Below are 27,529 nucleotides of genomic sequence, written 5' to 3' on the forward strand. Positions count from 1 at the left end.
TACCCTTATTTTTATTTCTTCAAATGTTCTTCCTCCGTGATTTGTGCCAACATTGACTTAGAAGGGCCTCTCCTGGGGTTATAGGTGGATGAAGGAAGGTGGGGAGAGTGGCAAATAAGGACAAAATTGACTCCCCTTAGACTTCTTATGATTGGCAGAAATTTCCTCCATGAAAACAGAAGTCCATCCAAAGGGATCTTTTCCATAGAATTTAATGGTGTGATTTAGGAACATGCAAGCTTTGGGATTTGAAAGCTACATGCTTGTGATGGATTTCAGCTCCATTAAAATTGAGGGGTCTGACAGATGGGACCTTCCTTCAGGTCAGAATGATTAGAACATCCCTCACCTCCACCCTGCCTTTGACATGCTGGGTTTACATACTGTGCCTTTTGATTTTAGAAGTGTCTGTCTCTCAGTCATGCCCAACTCTTTGCAACCCCATGGACTGCAGCCTGCCAGGATCCTCTGTCCGTGGGATTTTCCAGCCAAGAACACTAGAGTGAATTGCCATTCCCTTCTTCAGGGAAACTTCCCGACCCAGGGATTGAAACTGGGTCTCCTGGATTGCAGGCAGATTCTTTGATTTTAGAAACCTGGGTTCAGATTTTAGTTAAAATCACAAAGGAATAAAACATGACCCATCACATCTGAGGAGTGTGCTTTTAGTTGGGATTGTTGCTCTCATGTTATTGGAAAGATTATGTATGTGTGGTATTGAACAGATTGTATGCATGATTATATGTATATGTATACTATAGATATGTATATAGTATATATATATGAAAACTTTTTATGAGCCCTAACCACAAAAATATGTATATGCCCACATGTATGGTCAATTAGATATGCAACTCAGAATAACTGGAATATTATTCAGAGTACAATAAAATGATTGCCATAAAACTGTTTGCTTTACATGCAAGGAAATCACACCAAGGCTGAAAACAGCCTTTCAGGTTTTAGGCAGATGATAGATTGGCAGATCCAGAAAAGGAGACTGTATAAATTTTACTAAGCATCCTGCCAATCACACATTTCATATCTGATGTGAAATTCTCACCCTTCTCCACCACCAGATCCGTCATGACTAACACCCAAATGGTCACCCCTGGGAACAAAATGGTCACTCTCTCTCTCTGCCATGATGTTCCTGTCCAGGCCAGGCCTGACAGTGGAAGACAGAGTCCTTTCCTGCTGATAAACACGCCGACCACATTGGCCTCACCGTGGAGGCGGCGACAGAGTGTGGAGAGCAGTAAGAACTAAAACACACCTCCTCACACCTTTATCCTGAGCAGGAAATACCACACTGCTGGGAACATTTCTTCTCTACATCCCTAATTTTTCTTTCTATTAAAATGGAAAATAATCTGAAATGCTGCAGAAACAGCTTTTGAATGCTATAAGGACTCCTCAAGTGGCCATTGACAACATCCAAGCATGCCTCTTGTTTTTGAAACAACAGATGGTTACGTGAGGACATCTCATTTGGTTTTAAGACCCAATTATAAATTCAGGTTTAAAATAAAATATTGGGATTAATAAAGATCACACCTGCAAGCTTCCTCAGAACCTTCCACAATAAATAGGATCCACACAGTCCCTGAGGCCCAGTCCCAACTCCTGCGCTAGTCCCAGAACTGATTATCTGCACACTGGCATCCAGAAATTCTGACTTCCCTAATCAAGTCACCTAATGGTTTACTGTTAACATACATAACCCTTTTATTTGTTTTCAAGGAATTTTAGTGTCTTTCTTTTTTTTTTTTTTTTTACATTATCCTTTAAAAAAATGAATGAGGAGTTCTTGGAGGGGATATTATGATTTAAAATCATCCTTGTTCAGGCTAACACAGTGAAATAGAAGTTAATAATATACTTACAATATAAAAAAGTTTAACAATTAAAGTAAAACATTTTACCATCTCTCTTTACAAGGTCTACTATGTATTTGACATGAGAAATTAGGTAATAGCAAAATCAGAATACACTTGAATCCAACCATGTTCAGAAGAATAAGTAAAGAATAAACAGAATAGATTTGCTTTTGACATTTTATCAAAATTTATTAGATTTCAGAATTTGTTAAAAACATCTGAAATATTATATTTATTTTTAATTAAAGTCTTACTCAATAAATCCTTTACTGGATGGAATTCTTATAAAATAAAAACTGTCAAAAAACTCTATATCTAGAAATACCACAGCACTTTATATGTTTTCTCTACTTAATTTTTAATCTTACATAGCCAGTTCTTAGTTTTGTCTGTTTTTCTGTTATAAATACTTTCATTAATGACAGTGAATAAATGCCTGCAAAGTACATTTTGACCTTAAATTATCAGCTAAACCTTATCCCAAATATAATGTGAGATAACATTTGATTTCTCTAAAAGCCCTCTGCAGTTTTGGAGACAGATAATATCACGGTTTTTCTTTCTTTCTCTGACTATTGATCATTCAGCCATGCCGATTACAAGATGAACTGCACTATGAACCCTTGAGAAGGGCCAGACCACACATTTCACAGAGGTGGGAGAATGGGTCCCTGTCATTCTCTCTCATTAAAGCCTCAGGACTAGCACAGTGTGTTGGCACTTAGTAGGTGCTCAGTAAATATTTGTCTCATAAAATGAGCTAATAAAACTGTATAAAGACATGGGAGCTTTGTTACTGATTTAAGTTTAATAGAACACTGGAGGAATTTTTAAATTGTTAGAATGGGGAGAGGCTGACAGTTTTCCCATGACTTTTAAAAAAGGAGTTACCGCAAGTGAATTGGAAAAAAAAAAAATTCTTTGGATGGTTATTTACAATGAGATAAATAAAACAGACATTTAAGTGATTAAAACAAGATTTGATATTACTACACTGCCTAAAGTTGGCTTCCCTGGTAGCTCAGATGATAAAGAATCTGCCTGCCAATGCAGGAGACCCAGGTTCGATCCTTGGGTCAGAAAGATCCCCTGGAGAAGAGAATGGCAACACACTCCAGTGTTCTTGCTTGGAGAATTCCGTGGACAGAGGAGACTGGAAGGCTACAATCCATGGGGTCACAATGAGTTGGACATGACTGAGTGACTTTTTCTGTAAGTAAATGGGATCAGAAAGGGAAAAAAAAAATGGGAAAATAGGTTAGAAAAAAAGTAGATAGTAAGAGAAGTGAATAAAGAATTAAGGGACCCAGGTGAATACTGCTCTAGTACCTGATGTAAGTGACTCTAACTAGTAAATCAAGGGCTCCTCCTTGACCTTAAAATTGAAGAGAGCTCTGTGGAAATATAGGGTGTGGTTTAGATCTTGTTTCTTTGAATGATGGCCCTTCAGTCTTATAGAATGGAGCACACTGAGGATGCCTTTGGGACACTCAGGAAAATCAAGACAAATTCAGATAGAGTAAACAAACTCTAACCACCTGGAATCCCAAAACAATTGGCGTCAATAGTAAAATATATAAAGTGGATTTCACTTATAAATAATAATGTTCACTTTTCACTTCCTTCCAAGTGAATTTTGCCAATAATAAAACTACAAACATTCTGTTAACTGTAAATTCAAGCACAGCTAGTGTGTTAAAAATTTAAGCAAATTTTTTATTTAGATTGTGTTCTAAAGAAGAAAGGTGAGCTCTAGAGAGGACACTGGAGAGTCTTTAATCCATTTCATTAATGCAAATTCTGAACTCCTGATGAATTTATTTTCTCAAAGTCACTCAACCCTTAGGCAAAAGTTTACTTGAATTCAACCTTACTACTCCAAACCCTTTATTTATCCTACCAAAACAGACTGTTGAGACATTTAGAATCGTCAGCAGAATGGTTGCTTAAGACTCTCTACTCTGCCTCCGCATTTCCAAGGAAGAAACCATGCGCAGTCAAGTATGGAAAATAAAATTACAGAAATATTCAGTATGTGCTTATACTCAGTTACCTCTTCATCTCAGTTCAGTTCAGTCACTCAGTCGTGTCCAACTCTTTGCAATTCCATGGACTGCTTGCACGCCAGGCCTCCCAGTCCATCACCAACTCCCAGAGTTTACTCAAACTCATGTCCATTGAGTTGGTGATGCCATCCAACCATCTCATCCTCTGTCGTCCCCTTCTCCTCCTGCCTTCAATCTTTCCCAGCATCTGGGTCTTTTCAATGAATCAGTTCTTCACATCAGGTGGCCAAAGTATTGGAGTTTCAGCTTCAACATCAGTCCTTCCAATGAATATTCAGGACTGATTTCCTTTAGGATGGACCTCTCCATCTAGGAAAGACCATACTTCTGTGCCCTCAGAATCTCATACTCAACTTCTTTATGGATCTGGTTTCTTTGGATATCCTTATTTAATATGCATCTACAATTTAATATAACCCAAACTAGTTTTATTACCTCTTCAACTTATTAATATTTTCATTCCTAACCTGCATTAATCAAGCACAGCCAGGACAGAATCTCTCTGCTCCTCTCTTTCTCTCACACTCCCTTTGATCACCAATTCTAGAGATTTCTGATGTCTAAAGGTGATACAAGTTTGTTCTCTATTCTGAACCCCTTTTCTTCATAATAGCAAAGTCCATACCCTCATTGCATCACCTGCACTGATGCAAGAGGAAATTGCTATCACCTATCTTTCACTCTTTTACATGTTTTCCTTTACTAGAGAGAAGTAGCTAAAAAAAAGTAATTCATTTGTACCATGTTCAAATCATTCCTCCAAAAGGCTGCTCACCACTTTCAGTGTGAATTTTGAATAGCTCAGACTTGTTAAAATTGCAGAAGCTCATAAATGTGTAAGAATCCTCATTTGTCTGATCACCTGGTACTCTCCAGCATACACAGCCTACTTTCAGCTGCTCACTGTTTTCTGGACATGGATTCTGGTTCTTCAATTCCCCCTTCAGGAAGCTTTGTTCCTTAGAAATGAATCTGATGCTCTCCCTGGCTGATTGTTCTCTTGGGTCTTCCTCTTCTGTTTCCCACAACATGCTTCAGTCCAAGCCCTGCATGTTAGTGGACCTCTTAGGTGTAGCCCACAGCCTCCAGCTTTGACTGGAAATTCCTTCAATGCAAGGTTGTCTTGATGTCACAGCACTGGTTCATTCCTCCAGCAAGGAGAATCCAGCAGAAACATAGTAGTAACATGTAGCTGACACTCAGCAAATATTTGCTAGGTAATTAAACTAATGGATCTAATTCAGCCCATGACACATTATGATCACTCTATAAATGTCAAGCAATTAATTTCTCTCTCATTGGTATCTTAAAAGCAGAAACAGATGAAAAATATTTTTTTAAATGGCACTGCCCAATCCCCAATATCTTCTGAGAATAATCCAAACAATCAAAAGGATCTCTAGGTTTTCATTCTCCATATGAATAAAAAATGCTCCAAAAGTAAAGTCTATGTAAAATATCAATTTATGTCAAACCTATATTTCCTGAAAAGTTCTCAATATTCTAGGTAAGGCTAATATCCATAAACAATACCATTCCATTTGTAAGTAATTCTTCTCATAATGTAGAACTGAGTTTCCTCCCTCTTTCTTGAGTTTGTTATTCACTGTATTTGCTAATGGTACATAAGCTACTTCTCTTTCTCAAGCTTGGTAACTGAGTCAGGCTTTGGTTATGTGTCCCATTTTTCTAAGAAGATTGATGAGCACAAAAATAGATCAAATGATTCATTTAAGGTTCACCAAAGGTGTCAACAACTCCACCAAGTTTAGGCTTTCTGCTTGGGGGCAGCTTGTTCTGTTACAATAGAGCCCCATGGCCACTACTCAGGTATTTATTTATATGCTGGCCCTGGTGGAAGCAGGAGGTAATTCAGCTGAAGTTGGTGGGTGAAAGGAATTTATATTTGATGATTTTTTAAAAATACAGTAACTGTGACTATGATATATACTGAGCAGGGAGAAGAAAAATGTGTCACATATATTCCCAAGATAAAGGATTATTTATACCACTCATTTTACCAAAAACTCTTGCAAGGGCTTACAACATAAAGAAATGTCATGAGCCAGACATCTAATAAATGACCAATATAGGCTATTTTTACTATGATCTGTGCATGAACTTGTCCAAGGGGTGTACTTGTTCATGCTCACTACAGAAAAGATTCATGAAATAGTACATGCAAGCACAAAAAAGAAATCACAACTTTACCTATCCAGTGACAGCTACTTTTAACACTTTTGATTCTCTTATACACATACTTATGCACACAGAAACAAGATCACGCTGGGTGTATTTTATTTTTCTAACATATTCTTCAATATAACAATGTGCTATAAATATATTTACATATAAATTAATATGTGTATCAACCAAGCTAAGCTAAATTAAAGCAACCAGAATCAAAATATAAAAAAATATATAACAAACAAACTTCATTTCTGGTTCATGCTGCTTGATCATACTAAAAGAGAAATCTCATTGTAATCTTTCAAAGCCTTGAGGCTGTAGCAGATAGAAAATAGAGAACCACAGAGTCTTGCATTTCAATTAAATTCTCTACTCCAGAAATGAAATATACCTCAGGCCTTAGCAATTTTCTAGATAGGACTAACAATACAAGTCTATCTAAGTATCAAGGAAGCAGGAAATAGGATCATTCCATATGCCTGGAATTTGAGAACTGGAAATATTGGAATCTATGGTGTCATTTTCATGATTGTATAGTATTCCACTTAAAATCTTATTTTCAACTTCTGTGTCTTGCTATGAAAATAGTTTTCATACTTAGCCTGCAATTAAATATTTGTGCATACTCATAATTTTTTCTTGGATAACTACCCATGCATAAAATAAGCATGTCTCTAGCCATGCATGATTTTAAAGTTTTAGATCTGTAAATATTTAAATATATTTCAGGAAGCTACATCCTCACACGTTGTTATAGAATATTTTTTATATTCTTTAGTTTCAGCTGCACTGACATTTTTGAAGTGTTATAAATTTGATAAGCAAAAAAATGTCAAGTTTACAGTTCTGAAACCACTAGTTGCATTATCATTTATAGATTTCCAAGTACTTTTACTTTTATTACAGTTATGAATCTTTCTAAATATCCTCTGGATACATCAGCACCACCAAACACACTGAAAATATGCTGATTCCAAGGACTCTGAGATTTCTAACTCAACTATCCCACTGCCAGTTTCAACCTCTTGTTGGACATTAAATAAGCATCTCACACTTAAAAGTCAAAAACAAATGTCATCCTTCCTACTGACCTGAGGATGCTGTGTGCCTTCAGGAAATGGTCCTGCAATAAACAAATTTACTCAGGCAAAAAACCCAGGAGTTATCACTGGTCTTTTTTTTCTCTCACACCTATATCTAATTACTAAAGAAATTCTGGAAGATTTAGTTTCAAGAAATTTCAAATCTATACCACTACTTCCCTTGGACTGCAAGGATATCAAGCTAGTCAATCTTAAAGGAAATCAACCCCGAATGTTCATTGGAAAGACGGATGCTGAAGCTAAAGCTCCAATACTTTGACTACCTGATGCCAAGAACTGACTCATTGAAAAAGACCCTCATGCTGGGAAAGGTTGAAGGCAAGAAGAGAAGGGGACGACAGAGGATGAGATGGTTGGATGGCATCACCAAACTGACATGAGTTTAAGCAATCTAAGGGAGACAGTGAAGGACAGGGAAGCATGGCGTGCTGCAGTCCATGAGGTCGCTAAAAGTCGGACATGACTGAGCAACTGAACTGAATTGAACTGAATCCTACAGTATAAGAAAAAAAGAGATTTAAAATTACAATGGCTATTATTACCACTGACTCAGTGGACCTGAGTTTGAGAAAGCTCCGGGGGTTGGTGATGGACAGAGAGGCCTGGCATGCTGCAGGCCATGGTGTTGAAAAGAGTCGGACACAACTGAGTGATTGAAGAACAACCACCACTACTTCCTACCTCCACTACCTTGCCCTTGTCTTAGCTATCATTATTTTTTGTCTGAATTATTTCAAAACCCACCTAATTGGTCCACCACTAATCTCAATTCAGCAGGTGAGATTAATTTTTTACGAGACAAAATTCATATACTATCACTGACTTGTGCAAAACTTTAATCGTGAGCAGAATACGAGTCAAACAACTTCCATGGTCAAAAAGCTTTCCTTTTGCTGTCATAATCACTCTTATTCCCTTTGCTCTAGCTGTGCTGGAACATGCCAACCTATCCCCTCCATGAAATCTCCAAGTGTTTTTACTTGCTGTTTTACAGTTTGTTTTTTGAAATTGTTCCACAGATTTTTCACATGACTCTTTCTTCACTTTATCCAGGTCTCTGATTAAATGTTATCTTCTTCAAGAACACTTTGTTGACTGCTATCCCTAAAAGTACCTCTCCCCACTGAATACATATACACATATACACCATCACTATCATCATTGTCATATCTTAATTCTATTTCTTAAATGTGTTCATAAACATTAAACATCATTAAACACAAACAAAGTTTGTCTCCCTTGCTCCACTAGAACCCAAGCTTCAGGAGAATAGAAACATAGACTACCTTTATGCCCAGCTTATTTCTAACCTTTAATCAGAGACAAACAAAAAGTGTGAGTTCATGAAAAATAGTTTTGAGTGAATGAAAAAGTCAAAGTACCTATATCTCCTGAAACATGGTAAAGTGGGCCTGATCACCACTGCAAAATACAAAGATGACGAGAAGATTTTGACAGAGGTAATTTGAAATGCCTTTATGAGTGACGAGAAAAGTTGAAGAACTGAAGAGTAAGCTGAAAACATAGATGTTGGCAAATGTAACCCAGGAAAAGATGATATTCTGTTGAAAGAGCAATACTGGGGAAGCAGAGTTTGCTATTTAATGGATACTCAAAAGAAAAAGACTAAACCTTGGACCCACACAAAGTGGAGGATTTGACTCAAGACATATACAGAGAAAGGACATTTAATAAAGTTAAACTGCCAGGAAAAATTCTGAGATCTTGCTTCAGGTAGAAATAAAATTGTATCTTTTGAAAATGTGTTAATACAACCAAAACCTTATTTTGCAAGCCTGAAAAATGTAAGTGCTATGTTTTACTGTCACTAAGCTTCAGAAAACCCCAAGGCTAACAAATTAAAGTGATTCCTTTTTAATAGTAACACTGCGTCTAACAGAGGAAAATATACCAATTCTCTATAGAGAAAAAAGTAAATCTCTTCAAACTAGTACCTTAAAAATACCCATTGATTAAATTCAGGAAAATAAGAGGAAATAATAAAAACAAGAAAATCACTAAATACACAAAGAAATTACCATTTGTGACAATTATCAAATACTATTTTTAATAACAGAGTTAGATAAACAACAGAATAAGGTTTCTAAAAAGACTGAAAACTTTCTTTGAATTATCAATGCAGACTTCAAAATGTGTAAAATAATTTTAAAATAACAGGATTTTATTGGAAAGAACAAAAAATATCTAAAAGATAATCCAAACAAGAAAAACCGAATAGCAGTCAAGCAGAACTATTGGAAATAAAAATATAATTTTTAAAAATCAAAAGTACAGATAAAACAAAAGAAATAATTGGCGTTAAACAAATTAACTAGTGAACAGAGAGATGAAGATGAAAAATAAACTCAAAATATAGCTCAGATATTAAGGGTATGAAATTATGAAGGGAAGATTAAAACATTAAGACTAGAAAGAGAACATATAAGTTTAATTGCAAATTCTAAAGGAAAGGACTGTGGAGGAAAAGTTTGGTCAGCTGAAACCTCTGGACTCAACACAGTGTTTTACAAAGGCAAAGGTAAAACAAAGGCATTGTGAGATAAAATAAAAGTTTTCCAACAGCAGGCTATTTCTAAAAATATTCTAAAAGATGTATTCTAGGAAAAATAGAAGTTATTCCATAAGGAAGATGTAGGGAGAAAGGAGAAGCAGGAATATATATAAGACAAAATTTAAGCAAATATCAAGTCAAACATAAAACATTACAATGAAGTGAATACTGATATCAAACATAATAATGCAGGAAATATCTAAAATAACAAATAAGAACTTACAGGAATACTGGACCAGCTACATTTGGACCACGGCTTATGCTAAGGACACCAGACTCATGCATAATGGAAACTTGATAAATAACAAAGTGAATTTTGCATATCTACAGTACACAGTAGGAAATACCAAACCACTCTAGTATTCTTGCCTGGAAAATTACATGGACAGAAGAGCCTGATGGGCTGCTGTCCACGGGGTCTTGAAGAGTTGGACATCACTTAGTAACTGAGCACCCACACGTGGTACATAAGTAAGACTGTTGAACAAAAGATCCTAGCATGATCCATAAATGATGGGGAAAAAATCTGATGCTGTTTTTAAACTGAAATTTAAAAATGGAGATCCAAGTGTATTAAAAATTTGAATGCAAAAAGTCAAAATTTAAAAATTCTAGAAGACAGTATAAGAAAACATATCTTTTTGACATTGAGGTAAGGAAAGAGTTTTCCAACAACATAAAAAAAGCACTAACCATAAAGAAAATTTACATTATATAAAAATACAAAACATTAATTTCTTAAAAGACAAACTAAAAAATTAAAGCTGAAGCAAAATGAAAATAAAAAATTGAGGTATGGAACAAGCCACAACTAAGGGACAATATTTGCAATAAATAACTATGACTAGCATCATTATTTATTGCAAATATTCTTGTATAGCTCAGTCGGTAAAGCATCTGCCTGCAATGAGGGAGACCTGAGTTCAATTCCTGGGTTAGGAAGTTCCCCTGGAGAAGAAAATGGCAACCCACTCCAGTATTCTTGCCTGGAGAATCCCATGGACAGAGGAGCCTGGTGGGCTGCGGTTCATGGAATTGCAAGAGTTGGACACGACTGAGCACTCTTTTTAAGCTTAGAGTGGAGAATATAGTGAAGAATATAGAGTGACAAAAAACTCACACCAAGAGGGGAGGGGAGAGATGGGAGAGAAGAAAGAGGAAGAAATGTAAGAGGACAATCTATTTTTTTAAGAGAACAATAAAAATAAATATCATATGAAAGGAAAATAGCATTTAAAAAGATATTTAATTATGTGAGTTATAAGAAAGAGAAATAAAAATTAAAATCATTTCTTATACACAAAAGATTGTTATAATTGGCACATGTTGATGAAATGTAGAAAAATATAATTTTTATACATAGCAGGGGTGTGTGGATTGATATAATTTGGAAATGGTAAACAATCTAGCATTACCTTATAAGGCTGAAAGCATGCATACCTTATGGCCCAGAAGAAGTCTTAAGCATGCTCATTGTGACTATGAGTATTTTTAATGGTATCATTGATAGCAATATATTGGAAACAAGCCAAATGCCCAAAAATGTGAGAATGGCTAAATAGATTGAATATATTCCACATATTTGTAAGCGAAATAGGTCATTTATGAAAGTGAAAGGATTGAATATGAAATCAAAAGGAAATAAAAAGAATTTAAACTATATAAAAATAAAAGTACAACATAACAAAATTCATGGTATGCACCTAAAGCAGTGGTTGTTTAGTCCCTAAGTCATGTCCAACTCTTTGTGACCCCATGGAAGATATGGCCCACCAACTCCTCTGTTCATGGAATTCTCCAGGCAATAATAATGAAATGGGTTGCTATTTCCTTCTCCAGGGGATCTTCCTGATCCAGGGATCCAACCTCATTCTCTTTTATCCCCTGCATTGGCAGATAGATTCTTTACTGCTGAGCCACCAGGAAAGCCAAGCTAAAGCAGTCCTCTCAGGGTAATTCACAGGACGAGGGGCATACATTAAAAAAGAACAAAAGCTTCAAAGTGACTTCTGTTTTCACCTTAAGAAACTGGAAAATAGAGGGTAAATTTAAATGAATATAAGCTTTAAAAAGGAAGTAACAGAATAAAATATAAATCAAGGAGAGAGAAAATAGAAAAAAATATAGAGAAAATCAAGATAATCAACAGGTGATTCTTGGCAAAAAGACAGTAAAAGGATTAATTGTCTTTCCAGACCAATCAGGAAAAAAAAAAAAGAAAGAAAGACTGACTAAGAATGAGCATGATGACATTATCAGAGACTGTGGTTTAGTCAGTCATGTTAGATTCTTTTGCAACCCCATGGACTGTAGCCTGCCAGGCTCCTCTGTCCTTGGGATTCTCCAGGCAAGAATACTGGGGTGGGTTGCCATTGATAATAAAAAGTGGTGTAATATTTAGAAATTAGCAATATAATTAACAAATAATAACAAACAAATTAAAATGTTCATCTCATGAAATTCAGAAGAAACACTTGACAAAGCTCAACATCCAAACCTGATTATAAGGAGAGAAAAATGGCATCGACTTGAAAAGAAATGATAGTTTCCAAGATGATAAGAGATTATGGTTTTCTCCAGATATAGGCCCAGGAGTGGGACTGCTGGATCATATAGCAATTTTATTTTTATTTTTTTATGGAACTTCTGTACTGTTCTTTCATAGTGGTTGCACCAATATACTTTCCAACCAGTAATGTAGCATTTATTGTTTGTAAATTTTTTTGATGATGGCTGTTCTGACCAGTATGAGGTGATATCTAATTGTGGGTTTGATTTGCACTTCTCTAATAATTAGTGATTTTGAACATCTTTTCATGTGATTTTTGGATATCTGTAGGTATACTAGAGCTCATCAATGAATTTGGCAAAGTTGCAGGGTAAAAATTAATACACAAAAATTTCTTGCTTTCCCATACACTAACAATAGAAGAGCAGAAAGAGGAAACAATTCCATTTATCATCATATCAAAAAAGATAAAATACCTAGAAATAAACCTACTTAAGGAGATAAAAGATCAATACACAGAAAACTTAAGGTGCTAATTAAAGAAATCAAAGATGGCATAAACAGATGGAAAGATATGCCATGTTCGTGGATCCAAATAATCAATATTGTGAAAGTGACTATACTCTCCAAAACACTCTATAGATTCAATGCAAGTCCTATAAAATTACCAATGGCATTTTCCACAGGATTAGAACAAAAAATTATAATTTGTATGGAAACACAAAAGATCTCAAATAGCCAAAACAACCTTGAGAAAGAAAAATGGAACTGGGTGAATCAGGCTCCCTGACTTCAGACCACACTACAAAGCTATAGTAAGCAAAACTGTGTGATCGTGGCACAGAAACAGAAATGTAGGTCAATGGAATAGGATAGAAAGTCCAGAGATATACCCAGACACCTCGGGCCACCTAACCTTTGACAAAGGGGGCAGGAACATACAATGGAGAAATGACACTCTCTTCAATAAGCAATGCTGGGAAAACTGGACAGCTGCATGTAAAAGAATGAATAGAACACTTCCTAACACTGTACACAAAAATAAACTCAAAATGGATTAAAGATTTAAATGTAAGGCCTATTCTACTAAACTCTTAGAGGAAAACATAAGCAGAATACTTTTTGACATAACTTGCTATAATATCTTTTTTGATATTACACCTCCTAGAGTAGTAAAATTTAAAAAAATGAATAAATGGGACTAATTAAACTTAAAAGCTTTTGCATAGCAAAGGAAAGCAAAATGAAAAGGCAAACCACAGAATGGGAGAAGATATTTGCAAAAGAAGCAACTAATAAGGTATTAATCTACAAAATATACAAACAGATCAATTAAAAAAATCAAAAAAATGGACAGAGGATCTAACTAAACATTTCTCCAAAGATTGTTTACTCTTAATGAAAAAAAAAAAATAGTAGCATAGCAACGTATTGTTTGGTTTATTGAAAATCACAGGGACACCACTAAAAAAAAAAAAGCTATTAAATGAGCAACTAATAGGCCAATAATGAACATAAAAGGGGATAAGAATAATTTTAAAAATCAATCCCAAAGAAGGTTGAAAAAAGAAGAAACAAAGAAGAAGTGGAACAATGAGAAAACAACTAACAAGATGGTAAATTTCAAACATACTACATCAATGTAAGGGGTGCTGCACCATGGAAAACAGTATGGTAAGTTTGCAAAAAAAAGAGAACGACCACATGATCCAATAATTCCAGTCTTGGATATATATCAGAAAAACAAAATCATTAATTTGAAAATATACATGTACCCTGATATTCAAAGCAGCATTATTTACAATGCCCAGGATATGGAAGCAGCTTAAGTGTCTGTCAACAGATAAACAGATAAAGAAGTGGTATATATACAGTAGATAAACTGTATAGATGTGACATATATACTTGGCCAAAAGAAAAAGAATGAAATTTTGCCATTTACAACAACATGGATGGACTTGGATGGTATTATGCTAAGTGAAAAAGTGAAATAAATCAGACAGAGAAAAACAAACACTATCTTTGTACAGGAAGTCCTAGGAAAGAAAGCTATGAGAAACCTAGATAGTGTATCAAAAACCTGAGACATCACTTTGTCAAAAAAAGCTCTGTACAGTCAAAGTCATGGTTTTTCCAGTGGTTATGTACAGAACTGGACTATGAAGAAGGTTGAGCACTGAGGAGTTGATGCTTTCAAAGTGTGGTGCTGGAGAAGGCTTTTGAGAGTGTCTTGGACAGAAAGGAGATCAAACCAGTCACTTCAAAAAGGAAATCAACCCTGAATATTCACTGGAAGGACTGATGCTGATGCTGAAGCTCTAATACTTTGGCCACCTGATGTGAAGAGCTGACTCACTGGGAAAGACCGTGATGCTGGGAAAGATTGAGGCCAGGAGGAGAAAGGGGCAACAAAGGATAAGATGCTTGGATGACATCACTGACTCAATGAACATGAGTTTGGGTGAACTCTGGGAGATAGTGAAAGACAGGGAAGCCTGGTGTGCTGCAGCCCATGGAGCTGCAAAGAGTCATACATGACTAAGTGACTAAACAATAGCATCTTTCCACATATTCACTAATATGTGGAATCTAAAAAATACAGCAAACCAGTGAATATAACAAAAAGGAGACAATCATAGATGTGGAGAACCAACTAGCAGTTAACACCAGGGAGAGGCAAAAGGGGAGGGGCAAGATAGGACAAAAATGATTTGCTTATGTACAAAATAAATAAGCTACAAGGATGTACACAAGGAAGCATAGCCAGTATTTTATAATTGTGAATGGAGTATAACATTTAAAAATTGTGAGTCACTATGTTGTACATCTGCAATTTATATAATATTGTACATCAACTGTATCTCAACATAAATAAATATATACATACATAAAAACACTATAGCAATAACTTCATTAAAGCATCTGTCATAATGTATATAAATGCAGTACCAAAATATATGCAGCCTACAAATACCCAGTTTACTAATTAAATATAGATTGGCTAAAAGTAAAATGATGAAAATAGATATACCATGCAAACACTAATCCAAAGAAAAATATCTATGTTAGGAGCAGACAATGTAGACTTTGAGGGAAGAGCTATTGAGAGATAAAGACAGATTTCGCATAATGATGAAGTGTTCAACTCGTAAAAAGATGTTGCAAAAGTATTAATAATTCCTTAGACACTTAATAAAAGAACTTCAAAATACATGAAGTGGAAATGAAGAGAATAGAGAGAGAAATAGGAAAATCTTCACATATAGTTAGAAAAATAGACATCTCGCACAGTAATTGACAGAACAAGAGGTGAGGAAATCCTTAATTGTGTAGAAGATCTGGTAAACACCACGACCATCTTCAGTTCAGTTCAGTTCAGTCACTCAGTTGTGTCCAATTCTTTGCGACCCCATGAACCGCACCAGGCCAGGCCTCCCTGTCCATCACCAACTCCCGGAGTCCATTGATTTGGTGATGCCATCCAAACATCTCATCCTCTGTTGTCCCCTTCTCCTCCTGCCCTCAGTCTTACCCAGCATCAGGGTCTTTTCAAATGAGTCAACTCTTCACGTGAGGTGGCCAAAGTACTGGCGCTTCAGCTTCAACATCAGTCCTTCCAATGAACACCCAGGACTAATCTCCTTTAGGATGGACTGGTTGGATCTCCTTACCCTGACATTTATGGAACACCACACCCCCAACAACAGAATAAAGATTATTTTCAAGTGTGCATGCAGTACTCAGTTAGATGGAAGTATGGACCATATTCCTAGTCACAGATTTCTACATCAAAAAGAATATAATCTTCAGGAATTAATTTAATCAAGGAAGGGAAAATTGTGTACACTGAAAACTATGACACTGATGAAATACATCAACACAAATAGACATTCTCTGTTCATAGACTGGAAGACTTAATACTGTTAAACTATCCCTACTACTCAAAGCAATAGACAGATCAAATGCAATCCCTATCAAAATTCCAATGGCATTTTTTAATAGAAAAAAAATAAACAATCCTAAATGTATGGAACCACAAAAGATCCTAAATAACCAAAGCAGTGTTGAGAAAGAAGAACGAAACTGGAGGCAACATGCTCCCTGATTTAAAATTATACTAATTAAAACACATCATATTGACATAAAAATAGACACATAGATCAATGGGACAGAATAGAGAGGCCAGAAAGAAGCACAAATTGTCAATTAATTTATGACAAAGCACCCAAAAATATACAATGGGAAAAGAATAATCTCTTTGACATATGGTATTGAAAAACTTGACAGCCACATGTGATAAAATTTGACCACTATCTATAAACCCCATAAAAATTTACTCAAATGTATTAAAGATTTTAACGTAAGAATAATAAAACAAATACATGAGTTTGAGTAAACTCCAGGAGTTGGTGATGGACAGGAAAAACTAGCATGCTACAGTCCATGGGGTCGCAGTCAGACACGATGGAGTGACTGAACTGAGCTGAACTGCAAAAAGAATACAGACAGTAAACTGATTGACATCCATCTTGGCAATGATTTTTTTTAGATCTGACACCAATGCAAAGGTAATAAAAGTAAAAATAAAGAAGCAAGATTCATCAAACTCAAGAGGTTCTGTACATTGAAGGAAACTATTGAAAGAAACCATCAATAAAATAGAAAGGCAACCTAATTTTGGGGAGAAAATATCTGCAAACCGTAAATCTCATTCAAGGTTAATATTCAAAATATACAAAGGAACTCATACAGCTCACTAGGAAAAAAATCTGATTTGAAAAATTGACAATGGATATGAATAGACTTTTCTTCCAAAGAAGAGATACAGATGATTGACAGGTACAAAATAATCATCGGAGAAATGCAAATCAAAACCACAATGCGATATCACTTCACACTTGTTAGAAGGTCTTATCAAAAATATGAAAGAGAATAAGTGTTGGTGATGATGTGGAGAAAAGGGAATTCTTGTATACAAGAGTTGATGGGAATGTGAATTGGTACAGTCAGTATGGAAATAGTATGAAGGTTCCTTAAAAAATAAAAAAATAAAATAAAACTACCATATAAATCAGGAAAATAACTTTTGGTTATTTAGCTTAAGAAAACAAAAACACTAACACACATAAATGTATATACATGTATGTGTACATATATATAAAGGAATATTATTCAATCATAAAAAAGAATGAAGTCCCATCATTTGTCACAGTTGTTCTTTAGAGTAATTGGTTAAGTGAAGTATATCACAGAGGAAGACAACATATGATGTCACTTAAATGTGGAATCTTACAAATCAAAGCAAAAAAACCATGCTTACATACAGAGAATAAGCCAATCGGTGGTTGCCAGAGGCAGGGGTGGAGGCTGGGTAGAATAGGTGAAAGAAGTCAAAAAGTATAAAATTTTAGTTATATAATAAGTGAGTCATGGGGATGTAATGTTGGCAAGTATAGTTAATAAGACTGTACCATATATTTGAGAGTTGCTCAGTAAGAAAGGAGATCTTCAAAGTTCTTATTATGAGAAAAAAATTTCAGTGATTATGTATAGTGGCAGATGTCTAGACTTATCACAGTGACCATTTTGCAGCATATGCAAATTGTGACTCACTGTGTTGTTCACCTGAAATTATTATAATGTTGTATGTCAACTATACCTCAACAAAAATAATAATAATCAGGAAAAAAAATCTTGATTGTTTCAATTGTTACATGACCATATACATTTTTCAAAGTTTGTGAACTTCTATGGAACTGTAAGCCTTAAAAAGCATAATCTTGCTGTGGGCAGATTATACCTTATGAAACCTGTCTTTAGAAAATTTTTACAAGATGAAGCAAATGAATCCAAGTACAGCTACCACTAAGGCTGAAATAGTTAGATATAATTAAGTCATCCCAGAAAGTGAATGACATATAGACACTTCTGCATTTAAAATAAAATGCCTTTCCATGAAAAAAATTATCAAATTAATTTTTTTAAAAGAAGCAAATTTCTCTTTATTTTTGGAAGAGGACCCCAATGAGATTAAAGCAGAGCGTGTGCTAAGTCGCTTCAGTCATGTCCAGCTCTCTGTGACCCCATGGACTGTAGCCCGCCAGGCTCCTCTGTCCATGGGGATTCTCCAGGCAAGAACACTGGAGTGTGTAGCCATGCCCTCCTCCAGGGAACTTTCCTGACCCAGGAACCAAACTCAGGAGGGAGATAATAATACAATGCTAGAAACGGAAAACAGTGTTAGATTGATCAAATCCTGTGCTATATAAAAGGGTCCATGTCACTAAGCATTGATGTTTTCATATTTTATTAAATTAAAGAATATTTGCCATTTGTAAAATTGACTGATGTTATTTTGTCATATACCTTTAGCTTTGGGTTTATAATTTATCTTGACCAATGATGGAAGCACAACACACAACCTACACAAAAGTAAACTGTAATAAGTGTTCATAAAAATAGAAAAAAATTAGTAATATGTTTTAAAAGTAAACATACTGTAAAATTTATCAAGTCCATTAAAATATTTGATAGAAGGTTAAATATTGTTGTCTACTGGAAAGGGGGGCCAATGTGCATTTATGAATAATGTTAGTTGGTACAAAGGAAAGCTGATTTCATTTCACATACTTTTAGGTCTCCAAATGAGCTCAGTGTATATAAGAATCTTAAATAAATGCTTCTTAAAATGAAGTTGATCTGTGGAATTCTATATGGCTGGGTTCACAAAGATTGGAAATACTAGGATATAACAGAAAATGCTGCTCTGTTATTTTTCCCTCAGGATAAGAAAATTCAGAAAACCATGCAAACTTCCCACATCAGACCTCTAATTGAAGCAATTCAGATAAGAATTTGTACTTGGAAGGGATTATCTAAACCAAACCTGTGAGCTACTGAAGTTCACCTGCTTCTATACTGTTTCTATTTCCTGCTATTCAGAAAGATTTTTCTCTTCAGCAATTTCATTTACCCAACCATCGCTGACTCAGGACTATACTTCTTCCTACCCAGAAAAGTATATTAGATGCCTATACATTTTGATATTTAATCAAACAAATGCCTCTTACTCAGTGTACTTTCTTTTGCCCCAAGAAATCTGATGAGATTCTAAATAGCTATAGACAATCAGTGCAGAAAAATATCCATGTCACAGAATATATGACTTCTCACAAGCTAAAGATTCTTTTTTTCATTCGTTCAAGCTTTTCCTGGAAAATTTATCTTGGAGGTGAAGAGTCTGTTATCATAAAATTGCAAGAAAAATAATCTGCTAAATCCAACAAGAAAAACTACCTTCACAGAGAAGAAATTTAGCTTGTCCTATATCCATCTGAGATGCTCTTTTTTTAAAAACACTGTTCTGTAAACATTTTCTCTGAATTCTTAGCAAGAACCAGAATATAAGGACAATAAACTGAATTTTCAGGTTATTTAATTCCATGCCACAAATCTCTCTCTTTCTCTCTCTGAGTCTCTCTGTCTCTCTCTATATATATAGATATAGATACAGATACAGATAGATAGATAGATAGATAGATAGATAGATATACACACATACTACCCAAACTCTCACTCCCTATGTTAAGTAATAATAACAGTAACAATATAACTATTAAGGTCAAAGTTTATCCATTATATACTAATTCAAATTAATAGCTAATGGACATTGCTGTTCAGTAAACTGTTTGTCAATGCTCTATTATATAACACAAATGTAGTTTATCAGAGAATTCACTTCATTTATTGGTTCACAGAGACAGTGCTTAGGTCGCAATCACTCACTGTATTCTAATATGGCTACCCAGTTCAAAGTCTATTTATCAGCTTGATAGTCATGACAATTCCATTTTCTTAACATGCTCAGGGGTGACTGGACTCCAGGGTACTATGCTATGGTAAACAAATGCATAAAAGACTGATGGATAAAACCAGGAAGCCAATTCACAAATTCCCAGAAAGACTAATAACTATCAAATAGAATGAAAATAGTCTCTCTGAGTGGACAATTTTACACAGGAAGCTTTATTCAGAGGGTTATTGCCTGGAGATCATGGGATTAGAGCAAGAGGGGTTAGCTCTTTGATCATAATGGCTGGTGTCACACAATTTGATTCACTGGTGCTTTTGTGTGGACACATTTTCGAGAGCCTGAGTGCCCTCTCTTCAGTACTGTTTAGTGGCCACAACCAAAGAATGCTTCTCTAACCTGCTTTTCCCCTTGGTTTTCAGAGCAACCAGCATCCTCGGTGACAGATCACCTCTAGATGTGGTAATACGGACAGTCAGGTTCCCATCAAGTCTTGACCTGAGAAGCATTCCGACTCTTTAAAAGCAATTAAGTTAGAGGTTCCTTTTCTCACAGGATACCTCATGTAATGAACCCTCAAGAACACTCAATAGCTGACTAATGGGACCACATTCAGTATTTTACGGTTTTGACTAGATACCAGAAGGCTCTGGAAAATCTGTTCTCCCCCTTCTCTCTCATTTCTTTTCCATTCTGAATCTAAGTAGAGAAATGAAAATGCTCTCTTAAAACTATTTAGGAAAGATTTGATAGACGGATTACCACACATTCAAGTAAATATTTAAAAATTATCATGGTTTCTGGCAATTGATACAGGTACCTAAAGGGGCTTCCCAGGTGGCTCAGGGGTAAAGAATCTGCCTGCCAATGTGGGAGACATGGGTTGGATCCCTGGGTCAGGAAGATCCCCTTGAAGAGGAAATGGAAACCTCCTTCAGTACTCTCATCTGAATAACCCCATGGACAGAGGAGCCTGGTGGGCTACAGTCCATGGTGGAGTCGCAAAGAGTCAGACATGGCTGAGCACACATGCATGCAACTGTACCTGGTAAGTGCTGCTAAACTGATTTATACATGTAACAAGTCCACATTATGAGGCAGTGACTGAATTATTGAAGTGTGGGCCTGAGAGGTCATTATAAAGGAAATTTCACAAATTACTCCTGGGTACACACAATAAAACACACAAAGTAGAAGTCTTTCTGAGCTTCAATAATGCAACATTGTTTGAACATGGTAGGTATTCAATAACCACTCATTGAAATGCTGTCTAACTAACATCATAATTTGACCAGATATAATTAAATAAGTGGTTTTCTTTAAAAAATATTAATGATATGTGAATAGACTGTTTTAGGTTAAAGCCCTTTTTAAAGTGGCATGTGTATGGATTCTGTATCATAATAGTCTTAAGATTTCCCAAAGATTCTTAAAACCATAGCGTGCTTGATTAATTACTTCAGACTGAAGTTTTCAGAGAATTTTCTTAAAGGAGAGAGTGTGGAGAAAAGGAAACCCTCTTGCACTGTTGGTGGGAATGCAAATTGATATAGTCACTATGGAGAGTCTTAAAAAACTAAGAATACAATTACCATATGACCAAGCAATCCCACTACTGGGCACCTATCCTGAGGAAATTATAATTGAAAAAGACACAAGTAACCCAATGTTCACTGCAGCTCTCTTTACAGTAGGTAGGACGTGGAAACAATCTAGATGTCCACTGACAGATGAATGGATAAAGGAGTTGTGGTACATATACACAATGGAATATTTCTCAGCTAAAAAAGGAATGCATTTGAGTTAGTTCTAATGAGATAGAGGAGCCTAGAGCCTACTATACAGAGTGAAGTAAGTCAGAAAGAGAAATACAAATATCATATATTAATGCATTTGTATGGAATCTAGAAAGATGGTACTGATGATCCCATTTGCAGGCCAGCCAAGGAGACATATACATAAAGGATAGACTTTTGGGCACAGTAAGGGAAGGAGAGGGTGGAATGATTTGAGAGAGTAACATTGAAATATGTACATTACCATAAGTAAAATAGTCAGTGGGAATTTGATGTATGACACAGGGAACCCAAATCCAGTGCTCTGTGACAACCTAGAAGGCTGGGATGGGGAGGGAGGTAGGAGGGAGGTTCAAGAGGGAGGGGTCATAAGTATACCTATGGCTGAATCATGTTGATTTGTGTCAGAAACCATCACAATACTGTAAAGCAACTGGATAAATTGATATTATCTAGGGTGAAACAGATCACCAGCCCAGGTTGGGTGCATGAGACAAGTGCTCGGGCCTGGTGCACTGGGAAGACCCAGAGGGATCGGTTGGAGAGGGAGGTGGGAGGGGGGACCGGGATGGGGAATACATGTAAATCCATGGCTAATTCATTTCAATGTATGACAAAAACCACTGCAATGATGTAAAGTAATTAGCCTCCAACTAATAAAAATAAATGGAAAATATATATATATATATATATTTTAAAAGATACTTTTTGCTTGGCTATTGTTTAAAACTAGTCATTTGTATTCTTTAGTTGTCTGAGCAGTTATCTTAAAATAAAGTCCTCTTATGTGAAAACACAGTACAAGGTGCATATCAGGAGACCTATTATCTGAGACTTGGGCTACCTAACCTCTTCGGCAATATGTCATCTCAAAATTATCACCATGCCTTGTAAATTAATCTGCGTTCTTCACGGTACATCTGAAGTCATTGAGAATGGATCACTTACATCTGAAGATTTCCCCAGAAACTAATTCTTTCCTCCTGTGAAGGCTCTTGCTTCGGGATGGCAAAAATTTTGTTGAGGTCTTTATTTGGAATTTTCAGTAGAACTTCCTAGAAATGATAAAGTATTTTTTATGACATCTTCTCTTCAGATATTATGAAATAAACTCCAATAAGAGTTGACACTAAATCGCTTGCTATGTATCAGCCACTGTGCTAAGCATTTTATATATATCTCATTCAATTCTTACAACAAACTGATGAGGTCAGTGCTATTGCTACCATTTTGCAGGTCATGAACCTTCGAGATTCAGCATCTTATACAAGGTCCTAAAAACAGATGACCTGAGAAATAAATCCAGATCATCTGAAGACAGAGTTAATACATCTAATCATAAAGATACATCATTCTTGACACATATATACAATGGAATACTATTCAGCCATAAAAAGAATGAAATAATGCCATGTGCAGCAACATAGATAGGCTTAGAGATTATCATACTTAGCAAAGTAAGTCAAACAGAGAAGACATATAATATGATATCACATATGTGGAATCTAAAATACAACACAAATGAAATTATCTATGAAAGAGAAATAGACTCACAGACATGAACAGATTTGTTATTGTCAAGGGGGAGTAGAGGTGGGGGAGGCATGGAATGGGAGGTTGGGATTACCGGATGCAAACTATTATATATAGAATGAATCAACCACAAGATCATATAGCACAAGGAACTATATTCAATATCCTGTGATAGACCATAATGGAAAACAATATGAAAAAGGTGATATATATATATATATATAAGAATAGCAAGGAGAGATAAGAAAGCCTTCCTCAGTGATCAGTGCAAAAAAGTAGAAAATAGCAATAGAATGGGAAAGACTAGAGATATCTTCAAGAAACTTAGAGATACCAATGGACTATTTCCTTCAAAGATGGGCAAAATAAAGGATAGAAACTGTATGGATCTGACAGAAGCCAAAGATATTAAGGAGAGGTGGCAAGAATACAAAGAAGAACTACACAAAAAAGATCTTAATGGCACAGATAACCATGATGGTGTGCTCACTCATCTAGTCAGACATCCTGGAGTCCGAAGTGAAGTGGGCCTTAGGAAGCATCACTCCGAACAAAGATAGCAGAGGTGATGGAATTCCGGTTGAGCCATTCTAAATCCTAAAAGATGATGCTGTGAAAGTGCTGCACTCAATATTCCAACAAATTTGGAAAACTCAGCAGTGGCCCACAGGACTGGAAAAGGTCAGTTTTCATTCCAATCACAAAGAAAGGCAATGCCAAAGAATGTTCAAACTACCACACAATTGTACTCATTTCACACTCTAGCAAAGTAGTGCTCAAAATTCTCCAAGCCAAGTTTCATGAGTTTGTGAACCAACAAATTCCAGATGTTCAAGCTTTATTTAGAAAGGGCAGAGAAACCAGAGACCAAATTGTCAACACCCATTGGATCATAGAAAAAACAAGAGAGTTCCAGAAAAACATCCACTTCTGCTTTATTGACTATGCCAAAGCCCTTGACTGTGTGGATCACAACAAACTGGAAAATTCTTCAAGAGATGAGAATACCAGACCACCTGACCTGCCTCCTGAGAAATCTGTATGCAGGTCTAAAAGCAACAGAACCATAAAAATGAACTGGTTCCAAATCAGGAAAGGAGTACATCAAGGCTGTATATTGTCACCCTGCTTCTTTAACTTATATGCAGAGTACATCAGGCGAAATGCCAGGCTGGATGAAGCATAAGTTGGAATCAAGATTGCTGGGAGAAATATCAATATCTCAGATATGCAGATGACACCACCCTTATGGCAGAAAGTGAAGAACTAAAGAGCTTCTTGATGAAAGTGAAAGAGGAAAGTGAAAAAGCTGGCTTAAAACTCAATATTCGGAAAACCAAGATCATGGTATCCGGTCTCATCACTTCATGGCAAATAGATGGGGAGACAATGGAAACAGTGACAGATTTTATTTTCTTGGGCTCCAAACTCACTGCAGATGGTGACTACAGCCACAAAATCAAAAGACACTTGCTCGTTGGAATAAAAGTTATGACTAACCTAGACAGCATATTAAAAAGCAGAGACATTACCTTGCTGATAAAGTTCCATCTAGTCAAAGCTATGATTTTTCCAGTAGTCATGTGTGGATGTGAGAATTGGACTATAAAGAAAGCTGAGACCCAAAGAATTTATGCTTTTGAACTGTGGGGTTGGAGAAGACTTGAAAGTTGCTTGTACTGCAAGGAAATCAAACCAGTCAATCCTAAATTAAATCAGTCCTGAATATTCATTGGAAGGACTGATGCCGAAGTTGAAACTCTAATACTTTGGCCAACAGCTGACAGCTGACTCCTTGGAAAAGACCTAAAGCTGGGAAAGATTGAAGGCAGGAGGAGAAGGGGCCGACAGAGGATGAGGTGGTTGGATGGCATCACTGATTAAATGGACATGAATTTGAGCAAGCTCTGGGAATTGGTGATGGATAGGGAAGCCTGGCATGCTACTGTCCCTGGGGTCACAAAGAGTCAGACACAACTGAGTGACTGAACTGAACTGAATAGACATATATAAGTAAATAACAGAATCACTTTGCCCTATAGTAGAAATTAACACAACATTGTAAACCAACAATACCTCAGTAATTTTTTAGAAAAGAAGAACATACATCATCTTTTGGTGTAAAACCAATTATTGTTAAAGCTTCATTTTCCAACAAGAATAGAAAAGCAATTCAAAATTCTTGTCTTGGGGGATACCAGTGGTTTTGATTTTGAGCACTTAAAATTATGCTATTTTGCCAATACACAGTAGAAATTTTATTCCCAAAGGCAGACCTACTATTTTACACAATAAGCTCAATAAAGTAACTTACTTGTCTTTATGGGTTAGATGGACAGGACTGCGGATGTCAAACTGAGTTAATAGAAGACCAGATGTTGGCTGGCACAAATTCTGCCAGCCAGCAACAGAAGTGAGAAAATTCTAGGTTCAGTAGGAACCTTAGCCCAGAGATGAGTTCATAGAATCCCTTATACTTGGGGAAACTTCTGTCATAAATGAAGTTTAGGGAAGTTCATGTTTCTCCATATTCCAGAAATATCCAATATAAGCAGTTTCTTCAGAATGCAAATAAATAGATCAGAAAATGAACTATAAAGGAAAGATATATATTGTTTAGGGCTTCCCTGGTTGCTCAGATGGTAAAGAGTCTGCCTGCAATGCAGGAGACCTGGGTTCGTTCCTGGGTCAGGAAGATCCCCTGGAGAAGGGCATGACAACCCACTCCAGTATTCTTGCCTGGAGAATTCCATGGACAGTAGAGCCTGGCAGGCTACAGTCCATGGAGTTGCAAAGTCGGATGTGGCTGAGTGACTAAGCACATATATTGTGTAACAAAATGCTTATTAAGAATAAAATACTTAGGAGTATATCTACCTAAAGAAATGAAAGACCTATACATAGAAAACTACAAAACACTGATGAAAGAAATCAAAGAGGACACAAACAGATGGAGAAATATACCGTGTTCATGGATTGGAAGAATCAATATTGTCAAAATGACTATACAACCCAAAGCAATCTATAGATTCAATGCAATCCCTATCAAGCTTCCAACGGTATTCTTCACAGAACTAGAACAAATAATTTCACAATTTGTATGGAAAAACAAAAAACCTCAAATAGCCAAAGCAATCTTGAGAAAGAAGAATGGAACTGGAGGAATCAACCTGCCTGACTTCAGACTATACTACAAAGCCACAGTCATCAAGACAGTATGGTACTGGCACAGAGACAGAAATATAGATCAATGGAACAGAATAGAAAGCCCAGAGATAAATCCACGTACCTATGGACAGCTTATCTTCGACAAAGGAGACAAGAATATACAATAGAAAAAAGACAACCTCTTTAACAAGTGGTGCTGGGAAAACTGGTCAACCACTTGTAAAAGAATGAAACTAGAACACTCTCTAACACCATACACAAAAATAAACTCAAAATGGATTAAAGATCTAAATGTAAGACCAGAAACTATAAAACTCCTAGAGGAGAACATAGGCAAAACACTCTCCAACATGAATCACAGCAGGATCCTCTATGACCCACCTCCCAGAATATTGGAAATAAAAGCAAAAATAAACAAATGGGACCTAATGAAACAAAAGCTTTTGCACAACAAAGGAAACTATAAGCAAGGTGAAAAGACAGCCTTCAGATTGGGAGAAAATAATAGCAAATGAAGCAACAGACAAAGGATTAATCTCAAAAATATACAAGCAACTCCTGCAGCTCAATTCTAGAAAAATAAATGACCCAATAAAAACATGGGCCAAAGATCTAAACAGACATTTCTCCAAAGAAGGCATACAGATGGCTAACAAACACATGAAAAGATGCTCAACATCACTCATTATCAGAGAAATGCAAATCAAAACCTCAGTGAGGTACCATTACACACCAGTCAGAATGGCTGCTATCCGAAAGTCTACAAGCAATAAATGCTGGAGAGGGTGTGGAGAAAAGGGAACCCTTTTACACTGTTGGTGGGAATGCAAACTAGTATAGCCACTATGGAGAACAGTGTGGAGATTCCTTAAAAAACTGGAAATAGAACTGCCATATGACCC

The sequence above is a fragment of the Odocoileus virginianus genome, chromosome 16 (assembly GCF_023699985.2).
Source record: "Odocoileus virginianus isolate 20LAN1187 ecotype Illinois chromosome 16, Ovbor_1.2, whole genome shotgun sequence".
NCBI classification, from domain to species: Eukaryota; Metazoa; Chordata; class Mammalia; order Artiodactyla; family Cervidae; genus Odocoileus; species Odocoileus virginianus.